Raw genomic sequence first — 12,607 nt, 5'->3', positions numbered from 1 at the left:
TAAAGACTAAAAATAAAGCATATACAAAACAACACAATTACAAAGTAACAAATTCAGGCAGAATTAAAGGTTCTAAATCATTTTTAACATAAAACTTTTTAAACAATACATAAATCAGTTAATGTTAAAACGATGCAAAGTCTACTGATATGATCAAATGGGTCAATGAGCTCCACAAATAAATATACAATTAAAAATAACATCAAAACAACAAATATTGTGCACAAATAAGTTTCCCTTTGTAGCTGTGTGTCTTTCTGTTGCTTTTTATGGTTAAAACAAGTTTGTTCTTTGTTCAGTTTGGTTAAATTTAATTTATTCCACGACAATTTATAACACATGTCATCTCAAAGCACTTTACAAAGTGAAATTCGTCAAATCATACAGACAGATTGGTCAAAAGGTTTCCTATCTAAGGAAACACAGCGAATCTTGACAAGCAGCAATTCACTGAATGAGCGGAGAGTCGTGTGCATTGTCGATGCCTTTTCAGCAATCCGTCATACTAAGCAGGCATGTGGTGACAGTGGAGAGGAAAACAGGAAGAAGCCTCCAGCAGAACCAGGCTCTGTGTGAACAGCCATCTTTCACGACCGACTGGGGTTTTGAGAAGATAGAGCAGAAACACAAAAGTGCACAGAAGCACACATTGATCCGGGAATACTTTCTATGGTAGAGGATAGCGGCAGACGATCTGCACCCAAGGATGGCGTCACAGCTAAACAGAAGCCCAGGCCAGATGTACCTACATAAACATAAAGTTAGAAGTAATAAACTTCTAACTTAATGTTTGGCCCTCATTTGGCCCAGTAATAATTCAAAAGTAATTTTGAATTATTTCTTGTTAGAACAAGAAACAATTCAAAATTGGAGAACAGCAGGGGAACTCATTAGAGTGAGAGAAATAGATATTGATGTCCACCAGCAGCCTAAGGCTATGGCAGCATAACTACAGAGATAGCTCAGGATAATCTAAGCCACTCTAACAATAAGCTTTGTCAAAAAGGAAAGTTTTAAGCCTAGTCTTAAAAGTAGACAGGGTGAGTGATATTACTCTCGGTGGGTAGAGTTGCCATACATTTTATTCAGGTTAGAATAGCAATACTTCTTAATAATATTACTCAAGTAAAAGTAAATAGTACAGTGCAGTAAAACTACTCCTAAAAATATATTTTGTTCTAAAGGTTATTCAAGTAAATGTAAATTGTTCTACCCCAGAGGTGTTTAGACATTGTCCTGCTGGAAAGTGAAACCGCCGACCAAGTTTCAAGTCTTTTGCTGCCTCCAGCCTATTGTCTTCCAGGATCGTCGTACATTTAACTCAATCCATCTTCTGAGCAAGTCTGACCAGCTTCCTTGTCTTACTGAAAGATAACAGCAAGATGCTGAAAACTGCAATTCTCAAAGGGTGATGGTTTGTTCAGGCTGATGTGCAGTGTTAGTTTTTGTTTCACACTGCATGTTGTCCAGAAACGTTTTCGTGTCATATGACCAGAGCTGCTTTTTCAAGACGCTTGCTGTCCCCAACATGGCTTGCCGTGTACCGCTCTCTTTTGAAATCAGCTTCCTTTATGTGACTCTTTCCTAAAGGACAGATTTATAGACGACACAATTATGTTATTTCCTTTTTAAGACAATGGATTGAACAGCGCTCTGCGATAAATACATGGCTTGGAATATTGTCTTATAGTTTATCCCTGTCATGTCCACAGGGCCATGTGCAGGAAGGTGTGTGTGTCTACTTCCTCTGATTGCAGGGTGTTACGAGCAGGTGTTTCCTGACAGCAGGAGCTTGTCAAGCCCAATCAGAAGTAGCTCCAACAGGGGCAGATCCCCTGAGGCCGATGCAAGATTGTTTTGCTCACATGAGTGGTAACCAGCCCTACTACTTCTCAGCTCCTGTGTTCCCTGACATTCCTAGGCTTACATTTTTGTTGCCTTCCCTTTAGGAACCCAGTTTCTCAGATTGATCATGTACTCCTCTTCCTTATTCTCAGAGTCCTTTGGAGAACTTCCCTCCAGACTCCCTCTGTGAGTCTCCTTACTCCTCCTCTGGCTGCTCTGTTGGTTTTTGCTGTCAGGATCCCTCAACAACAATCCAACATCATTCACTCCACCGACTCTCACGCCACCTCCTGTAAGACAGAACAAGGAAATCCCTACCAACAATCACCATTTCTCAACACCTTCCAATCTCAGTCTCTATGGGTATACTCACATATTACACCTACACATATCTCAAAAAGTGTGGATATCGTGAATAACTTTCATATATTCTTTCACTTGTGCCAGACAGTGAAACTTATACCATTATAGACTCCTTACGCATAAAGTGAAATATTTCAGACCCAAAATTCAGTGTCTCACAACATTAGCATATAGTGAAAAACTTTTATATTTCCCAAGAAATGTTGGAACACTTCCTTCTTCCCTCTGCTGACAAGCTTTATGGAACTGCTAAATTATTTTCCAGCCGAACTTGGCATCTACCCACATTGCCAAAGGTACAAAATCTGATTCTATGACCATGGTGTTGCTGCGCCCAATTTGCCAACAAACTAGCCATCTCTGAACCCCATAGACAACCTAAGGGGTATTATCAAGAGGAAGATGACAGACACCAGAATCAACAATGCAGATAAGATAACAATTCCTTCATTGTCTCACAATGGAGAAATCTGGGTGTGACATGATCTGAAGAATGCTTTAAAACCAACACGGGCTTCCTTCATATCTCTACAGTGCCACAGGCTGGTTGCCTCCATGCGACGCTGAACTGATATAGTAACTCATGCAAAAGGGCCAACAAAGCATAGAAATTAACACACTGTACCATTCAGAAGTCTGACATTTCTGTTTGTAATGTATGTAATATTCCAATATTCTGTGACACTCACTTTTGGGTTTTCATTATCTGTAATCCATAATCATCAAAATGACAAGGCTTGAAATATTTAACTCAAAGTAATGAGTTGAGTTTCACTTTCTCAAATGAGTGACAGAAAATATCAAACTTTTTAACAACATTCTACATTTTTAATAGCTTTTAAGATAAGATAAGATAGACTTTATTGATCTCACAGTGGAGAAATTCACGTGTCACATTGGCTCTTATAATCAATGAAGGTGCCAAAAGGAGGAAAAGGTGCAAGAGGTATATACAGTGCGTCCACATATATACAGTGGATCGGAAAAAAATAAATAAAGAAGAGATTAAAGGTGACTTATATAAATTTAAGGTTACTTATATATACATATGGATTTGACAATGGCTTTGATGTTGCACATTACCTGAATACGGTCAAACTAATTTTAAAATGTTTTATGCTTATTTTAACAGCTTGTTATCAACTATAAAATGTTGATGTTATGGGGCTGAATCTGAGTTATGGATGCTTTACTACAGGTCAATCCTTCTAGTTTGTTGTTTTTGTTCAATTTGCTGGAGAAGGAATATGATGAAATACATTAGAGAGCTGACTTGTTACACTGACAGACGTATACTCTCACAAACCAAACAACATTTATTTTAATGAGGACTGTGAAAAAGTAGTAGACCAAGAGCAGAAGAGCTCACTGGAGGCCCAGTGGTTTTTGGTCAACAAGAAGAGAGCGGCAGGGAGACTGATTGGCGGAGATCAGAGAAGCAAACGAGTCTCAGTGGAGAGTTTACATTCTTCAGATGGCCAGATGAGGATTCTTGAAGATTTTAGGTGATCACATAAAAGAACCTGAAATTTACAAGCCATTTATTTTGCCTGGTGCTTCATTTCCTGTTATCCTCGTGTCTGAGTTTTTGTATTTTCATCAATCCATTATTTGTAGCTGCTTATCTGTACAGGGTTGGGGGGTGGGAGTCAAATCTCCAGCAGTCAAGAGGCAGGGTACATTCATTAACAGGCCTCCAGTCTATCATAAGGCAACACAGAGACACACAGGGCAAATAACAGTCATGTTTTTGGACTGTAGGAGGACGCCAGAGTACCAGGAGAGAACCCACGCATGCACAGCGAGAACATGCAAACATCATGCAGAAAGACCCCAGGCAGGTATTTGAACCATTGTGCAGGTCTTATATTTGTATTTTGGTATTATAAATCCTTCTTTTTTCTCTGTGCTGCTCCCTTGCTCCTGTCTACCTTTTGCTCCTGTTTCAACCTCACGACTCATGACAAATACTAGATTTGTCAGAACTATGTGTTTGTTTGGCAAATACCAAAAACCCTGTTTTTTGAGAACCTTATACACAGCGAGAAGCTAAATGAGACACGATGGGTGTTTTTTAGTTTGGGCTTGATTAGCTGCCTCATAGACCATGCAGCCTGTAGGCACTGATTCTAATATAAACCATGATTGAATTTTTTTTTTTTTTTTTTTTACAACACAATTTTTTTTACAGCCTGTCTGAGTATAAAAACTAAATATTTGCAGAAAATGGATTGGCTGCAGAAAGGCAAATTCACCATGGACTTGATCAAAAAGAATAAATTATAGACATTGAAACAAAATTCTGCTTGAAGACGTCAATGTTGTCTATAAAGACAATTTAATGATTTAGCTTTATGTACTTTACTGGTGCTCGCTCGCTGTAATACGACCACAGTCTAAATGTGATTGGAGAACTTCTGCAGAATAGGTCAGAGAGCAGGGAAACAAAACTGTCAACATGTTCTGGCCCAATGGCACAAGGAGCTTATGCAAAGATTATTTCTGCCAACAGAAACTGGCTTATGTAGGTCTGGACAATGTAGCTTAATAACTTCTGAGAATAGGTTGTGGCTGGAGGTAGCACCTAATAGAGGAAATCTAATGTTACCCTCAATGACAGGTGGCATAGTGTGGTGTGAGACAGCATACAAATGTTGTGTCACACTCTAAAACAAACCCTGCAGCGTGTTTGAAGCACCTGAGATGTTACTTTCCTCACATGCTTTGTTTGTGATCGTCCATCCATTATCTATATCCACTTATCTGCACAGGGCTACGGACGGTAGGGGGTGCTGATGTCTGTCTCCGGTAGTCTTTGGGCAAGAGGCAGGGTACACCCTGGATAGGTTGCCAGTCCATCACAGGGCAACACAGAGACACACACACAGAACAAATAACCCAGCATGCACACACTCACACCTAAGGGCAATTTAGAGAGATCAGTTAACCCAATTGTAATGTTTTTTAACTGTGGGAGGAAGCAGGAGTACCCAGAGAAAACCCACATGTGCACGGGAGAAAACTTTCTCTCTAGGTGGAACCCGGGGTTCCACCCAGGACGTTCTTGCTGCAGTTTGTGATCAATGAATCTGATCTAGATTAATTTGACTTCATACCTTCTTCATCTTATGGTACAGTCAAAACATTTTGCTCTCCTTGGTAACTCTACATCCTGAATATATATATATACTTTTAAGGTGTCTGTGAGCACAGACAGTATCACAAACTGCTAAAACTGTAACTGCAATGTCTCTAGAGATATCCTGGTAGCTTGAGCTCTCTAACTGCTCTTTGCTATTTCTTATTTAATAAAATAATCAATGTTGCCAAAATATGTAACAGGCAGGTCTTTATGTGAGTTTTCCTTCAAGACTGATTTTCTACACAATTTAAAATTGTAGAAAATAATTAGTTTCTTTGCTGGATTTTTCTCTATGGCTTTTATAGGTAAAATGTAATGTTTAAGTCTTTGTGTGATTTTTGGCACCTCCAGTGTGCAAATACTGATCTTTACGGCTTTTTATTTGGATTTTATGTGATAGACCAACACAAAAGTACAGTTTATACGAAGGAGTGAGCAAGGCAAAGGCATTCTTGAAAAGAAAGCTATAAAATCCAGCAAACATGGAAGACAAAACTGAAAGCTAACACTGCACTTTATCCTGAACACTTCATCCTCACTGTGAAACAACAAGACAAGCAAGGACCAGGAAGCTGCAGAGTTTATGGGAAGACAGATGGAGATAGAAGTCAGGGCATTCCTCAAAGAAACCCCGGTAGAGGCTGCAAGCGACTTGCCTGGGGTGGGGGTTCCTCTCCCAGTGAGACAATATCCCTAAAGCATGTAGTCAACGGTATGGACAGCTCTAATTTCAGAAAGCACTGGCTCTTCAAAGCACTGACTGAGGGGGGCAAGGAAGGAAAATATGTGATTTTTCCTCAATCTTCTCAGTTTTGCACAAAAAAATCGCAATAAAATGCACTGAAATCTGTGGTTGTAATTTGACAAAGTGAGATGAAATTCAAAGGGAAATTAAAGCTTTAGCGAGGTACTGTGTTGTTTTTGCATTGCACAGTTATAGCGTTTTCAGCAGATGTTGTTTATTCATTGTGTTAATCGTTGGTTCCAAAGCCTTAACCAACTTACCATTAGGTATCAGAAGACCAATCACGAGGTGAATTACTTCTTAAAATCCTGCTCTTCAAAAAAAAGAAAATATCTTGGCTATACATATTCTCCAGGTGTCTGGGTAAGTTCAAAGTCAACTCAAAGAATTTTTTAATGAAACTGGAACACACATCTCTGGCATATTCATTATTATTCTGTGAAAAGGCTCCATCTGCATCCTTGATTAAACAGAAAATAACCTCAGCAGCAAAAGAAAGGTAATTATCGTGTGACATAATGAACATACCAGGGATTCTCTTCAAAGGATGAGGAGGCGTTAGAGCTTATTTCTTCAGGTGGACAGCTAATGAAACTTTTCTAAATTGACAATGATGTCACTCATTTGATGCGTGGTGTGGATGTGCTAGATTCTTCTTTTTTTTCACTGAGCACAGGAAGATTGTGGCATCAGAAAAATCTTATATTTATAAAGGAATTGTGAAAGCATAATTATAAGGTTGCTTTTTTTGCCTTTTATAGTCCTCATACCTTTAATAGTTGAAACCAGATATTTACACTCATTGCACAAAATGACAACCTTTTTTTGTCCGGTGGTCTGAAATTGCCACCTGCAATCATCTCTCACCGGTTCCACCTGTTTCCACCTCCATATAAACTGCGTTCAGACTAGTCATCAGTGCCAGATCATCTTTCCACACATGTGGGTGAGTCTCTGTCCAGCATAATACTGTTCCTGTTTTTTGTCCGTTGATTTTGACCCCATTTGTCCACGAGGATCTGAGCCAGCCGGACCTGTTAAGCACCTGTTTCTGTTCCTGCATTTTTCAGACTGCATGTGAGCTGCCTGACCTGGTTTACCTTTTGACTGAGAGTTTGCCTGATCCGTCTGTTTTTGTAACGTGCCGTCCCTTTTTGGTTCGGTCATTTTTGGCTGTTTTTGTTTTCTTATGTTAATAAACAGCCTTTTTCCATAACCTTTGCTTGTCTGGCTGAATCCTGGGTCCCCTGTCGTGAATCATTACAGTAATGTTCTTTCCTTGCGATACAACTTCTATTTGGTCTTTTCTTACGTCTTTATTGTTATAATCACAGTAAAAAGAAAAGGACAGCCTAACTTTTTTATTTTTTATTTTATCATTTAAAAGTAAACAGTCGATGGTAACACAGACTCAAATGGTAAAATTGTAATGTATTGTATTTTTCGAACCATAAGGCGCACTGTGAATTAATGGCGCAATAACTTACTAGGTTTATTGTTGCTAGCGCATACTTGGCCATACTGTGCGCATACTGTGAGCGTGGCGGTCTCTGCGCTGACTCTCCACGAATATTTTGCCCTTCATAGTCGAGCGTACTATTGCCTACATTTTTTGTGACAAATTCCTTCAATTCCCACACTTTGTGCCAGTGGAACGGATGGTAAAATGTGTGATTAGCTAGCTGAGCACCTAGAGCCGTTTCTATTCAACAGAGAGGGACTGTGATGCCGCGCTTCCTTGCGACCCCCTGCTTGGAGCAGCTCAGTTTACAAGCTCGGTGTCACATAAAAAACAGTTTGATGTAAAGATTTCTTGCCGCCGAGAAGTTTGTAGTGTGACACCGCGTATGCGATTATAAAACTTGAGCTCTGCACGTACCTGTAGACGCAGAGTCCGCTTTGAGTACACAAGGACCTCCGTGGAGTGAACTACGCCTGAGTATGTGGGGGCCTTTACTTCTAGTTTCAACTTTACAGTCAGGCAGTCTTGAAGACAGCTCTGGGGTCGATCAGGTAGTGACAGTGTACTAATATTGAACAAAGCCGCTCCGTTCAATAATAATATTGAACGGAGCGGCTTTGTTGCTTACAAATGTCGTACTTACACATTTTCAACAGATTTGAGCGCATTGTACCACATAAATTTGGTCAGTAAGCACAACAGTAATCATATAGTAGGCACAATGGATTTTAAGGTGCACCATCAATTTTTGATAAAATTTAAGGATTTTAAGTGCACTTTATAGTCTGAAAAATACGGGTAGTTTTTTTTTTTGTTTTGTTTTTGTTTTTATTTTAGGGATTGAGCAGACTAGATTTACCTTCAATTTACACAGAGAAAATACAGAGAAGGTTTCATTAGTGGGTTATCAGTTTTGCAATAATCACATTGTCTCACAATTATTTAAAAAAGGGACTTTGGGAACACAGTGACTGGGTAATTTAATGGGCATTTTTTGTATACAAAATTGAGTCTACTTGTAGTTAATCCACTGGCATGGCTATTATAGTTGTTTATAGATGGAAAATAGCCTCATCAGTTTTGTTCAAAATGAAAGGCTTTGTACTAAATGTCACCAATCCAACTGTACTGTTTTTGCTTTTCATAAGTATTCAGCATCTCACCCATCACAATTTTGCAAATACTTTATCATATCTTTCCAACACTGAAGATATGACACTTTCATACATTATAAAGTAGTTGGTGTACAGCTTTTATAACAATATAAACCTCACGTCCCTTCAAGCTAACTCAACACACAGCCACTAATGTATAAACTGCTGGAAATAGAAGGGAGTACAGCCCAAAGTGAAATATCGAAATTGTTCTCAATTAGCCAATTTGGCTGTCGGCCCAGAAAGGGGCCACAGCTGATGATGATTTCATAAGAAAGCCCACAAACAGTTTAATGAAGACAAGCAGCCTAAGGAGATTCATTACCGGAACCATGTATACAGTGGTCTGCTGAAACCAAGATAAACTTATTTGATTCGGATGGTGTGAACCATGTGTGTGTGTGTGGCAGCAACCTGGTGAGAAGTAGAAAGGCAAGTGTGTCTTGCCTACAGTCAAGCCTGGTGGTGGGAGTGTTATGGTTTGGGCCTGCATGAGGCCTGCAGGCTGTGCGGAGCTACAGTTCACAGAGGTAACCATGAAAGTCAACATGTCCTGCGACATACTGAATCAGAGCATAGCCCTATCCCCCTTTCCCTTCAGAAACTGGGCCGCAGGGCAGTATTCCAACACAATAACAAACCCAAACACACCTCCAAGACGACCACTGTCATGCTGAGAAAACTGAGGGACAAAGGTTTTGGACTGGCAAAGCATGTCTCCAGAACTAAACCCGATTAAACATCTGTGGGGCATCCTCAAATGGAGGGTGGAGGAATGCAAGACTTCTTACATCAACAGCTCCATGATGTCGTCAGATATCCAGATATCCAGTGGCTACCTGTGAATGCAAGGCTAGTTTATTTATAAAGCACATTTCAGTAACAAGATGATTCAAAGTGCTGTTCAAAGTGAAGCACTAGTGAACTCCAGGCCCAAGAGGCAAAAAAAATTACACTTTGGGCACAATTCCAACTTGTGGACTTGGGGGTGTACTCACTTTTGTTGGCAGTGATTTAGACATGAATGGCTGTATTGAGTGACTTTTAGGAGAGTGTAAATTTACACTGTTGTACTGGTTGTACACTTGCCTACCTAGCATTGTATCAAAGTGTCTTATCGGCAATGTTGTCCCATTAAGAAACTTAAATTAAAAATATTTACAAAAATGGGAGGGGTGTGCTTACTTCCATGAGATAATGTGTATCCCTCAGACATAACAGATTCTACAGTCAGAATATGTGGACAACTACAGTGCAGGAGGGGAGCAAAAATGTAAAAGAATATGCGTTTGACAACCTTAATGTGACATGTCACCTTTTATATAACTCAAAAATTATGCCTGCATATCTGGACTGATGGTTCATGCAAGATTTACAGGCTCGGTTTGTAAAGGTCATCTTACCTTGACAGTCTGATGGGATGCAAACCCGGATCTGGGATTTTTTTATGCAAATTTTCTTCCAACAAAGAAGATAGATGAAAGTGACGTGGTAGATGAGGTATCTCCACTGCTGGGATAATCTTGATTTGTAAAGGCAAATAATTTAGACACATTCAGCTAGTATATAATGCATAATTACTGCTTTCATCTGAACCTCCTCTCCTTAGTCACCGTGTTTGCATTTCACACAACAGCTTGGCAAAGCAATGCCATCTGCTACATGGAAGAAAAAAAAACTCTTTGAAAGGGGGGAATTAGGAAACAAAAAACGTATGATAAACGCAAAAGTATGCGGAAAATGTTTGATTTTAATTACGCTTTTTAATTATTCCACCTGTCTTGGAAACAAATTATGTTTCCGGAACTTCAAAGAGCCTGAAACTATCTAAAAATGTCAATAGAGGGGAAAAAAAAGTTAAAATAGATCACTCAGTGTTAAATTGTTTTGGAGCCAAATGTTACTTTTGCAGTTAAAAGTTGCCGGAAAGTAATAATGGCACATTGGGAACATCAAGCATGACCATCGATACATGATTCAATGTCCATCCAAGACAAAAGTAATGAAGAGTTTCATGCAGAAGGTGTCAGGTTGAATGTTGTCTGAGAACAGGTGCTTGAAGACCTAAAAAAAAACTGGTACCATGCTGAGGGGATTTACCGGTTCTTTGTGACAAGCCGAATCTGCCATTAATGCACCACAGTGGGGCTCCCCGCTTGGAAAAAAATTGTAACTCAAAACATTAAAATCCTGACAGCATTCAAATAGACACACCCTGTTAGAAAGGTATTTCTTTTCTTCCACAATAATCCCAGTATTCATTATCCAGATCACAATTCTTTATATGTTGAAAAGGATGATACATTATGGTAAAAATTTTTTTTTTTAAAACGGCCCTTTTTGTTTAAAAATTATATTGGAAAAGCTGATTATTATTCACCTGTTACTTTCAATATTTGGCTGTTTCATGCCTCTAAAAATGGTTTGCCCAGGAATGATAATGGACATTTTTTTCACAAGTAATTTCTTACTTCAGCGCTTTTACTTTTGTGCAGAGGTAAACATTTTTAAAGTTCACTTTGGATTTTTCTATTTATTTCATCTTTGATTTTGCTGATCAGGGTTAGGACCTCACTATGGCCAACACCACTGTAAAATATAAAGCACAATTAGAAGCATTAATGTGTGCTGTGATGTTCGCCATAGAAGTAGCCATCACAAAGTGTAAAGGAAGTCAAAAGAAACTTTACAGAAATAGAAAGAGGGAATATAGTAGTGGATAGCAGCATCAGAGGTTATATCAGGATCACAAGTCTAAACCACTTATTTTCCCCCACCTTTTTTATCACCAACCACTGTGGTTTTGTTTTTCATCATCCGTTGTATAAACCATGTATGAACTGAAGGATTATCGCTTTTTCTTTGGCATACTGTGTGCGCCTTTGTATGCGCAGTGAGATGAGCACAGAGACAGTGTTTGTACAAGTCCTTGAGTCGTCAGTGAATTCTCAATGGAGAGATAGTTTTGATATTATTTATCATAAATTAACAGTTTTTTTAACTCAGAAAACTTTACAAAGCTAACAAATACGTGAAATATATACCTTGGATGCAATAGAAATAATAAAATGGTAATATTGAAAAACATTAGCAACCATTATGCTCAAAACTATATTTAAATTTAATATAAAAAGAAATACTCCCAATAAATAGAGATACTCCCAAGGTAGAGCTTTGAGCTTACACTTCACTTTGAAAAATATTGCAACATTAAAGGCATAAAAAAACATTAATTGTACTTTAGGCTGGAACTAAAGGAGGAAAAAGGCTCATATTGAAAATTTTAAAGAAGCTGAACATGCAAAGCTTGAATTTTAGTACATAAAATTCAAGCTATAATAGTCAATGTAAAAACACCCATAATACATTTTTCTTCAGAAAAGTCAAAATACAAGTGAATAATATAATCATTAGAATATTTGTACATGCTGGTAGTCGCATCTTGCTGAAGCTCAGGTTGAAAGCTAGGAAAACAAGTTGGTTTACTCTTTCTGGTTTAAGTGCAGAACTCTGGCATGTTACAATGTTCCCACTTGTACTGAATGCCCACTTGGATGGAGGAACGGTGGCTGAGATGCAAAGATTTGCTTTTGCCAGCTTGGCCACCAGTGGGAAATATGCCTTGTGTTGCATCCATCACTCCAAAGAGTTTGTTTTTGGGGAAGCCTCCAAAGATGGGAGAAAAGAGTAAATTCCTTTTCAATTAAAAATCGCCCGTTGACAGAGTCTGGTATTGTGTTTTTTTTTTTATTGTTTTGTTTTTCAGAGTAGCAAGTCTTCTTTTGCTTCTTAGCATGAATTTCTGGTTCATCTGTAGCAGTTCCAGCTGATGGAGGCGGAGGAAGCCCAGCAAAACAGTTTCTGTTCAGCCACCAGGTTTTGGCACAGCCCTGGTC

Source organism: Fundulus heteroclitus, chromosome 8 (genome assembly GCF_011125445.2).
Source record: "Fundulus heteroclitus isolate FHET01 chromosome 8, MU-UCD_Fhet_4.1, whole genome shotgun sequence".
Taxonomy (NCBI): domain Eukaryota; kingdom Metazoa; phylum Chordata; class Actinopteri; order Cyprinodontiformes; family Fundulidae; genus Fundulus; species Fundulus heteroclitus.
Note: the sequence above shows the minus strand (reverse complement) of the source record.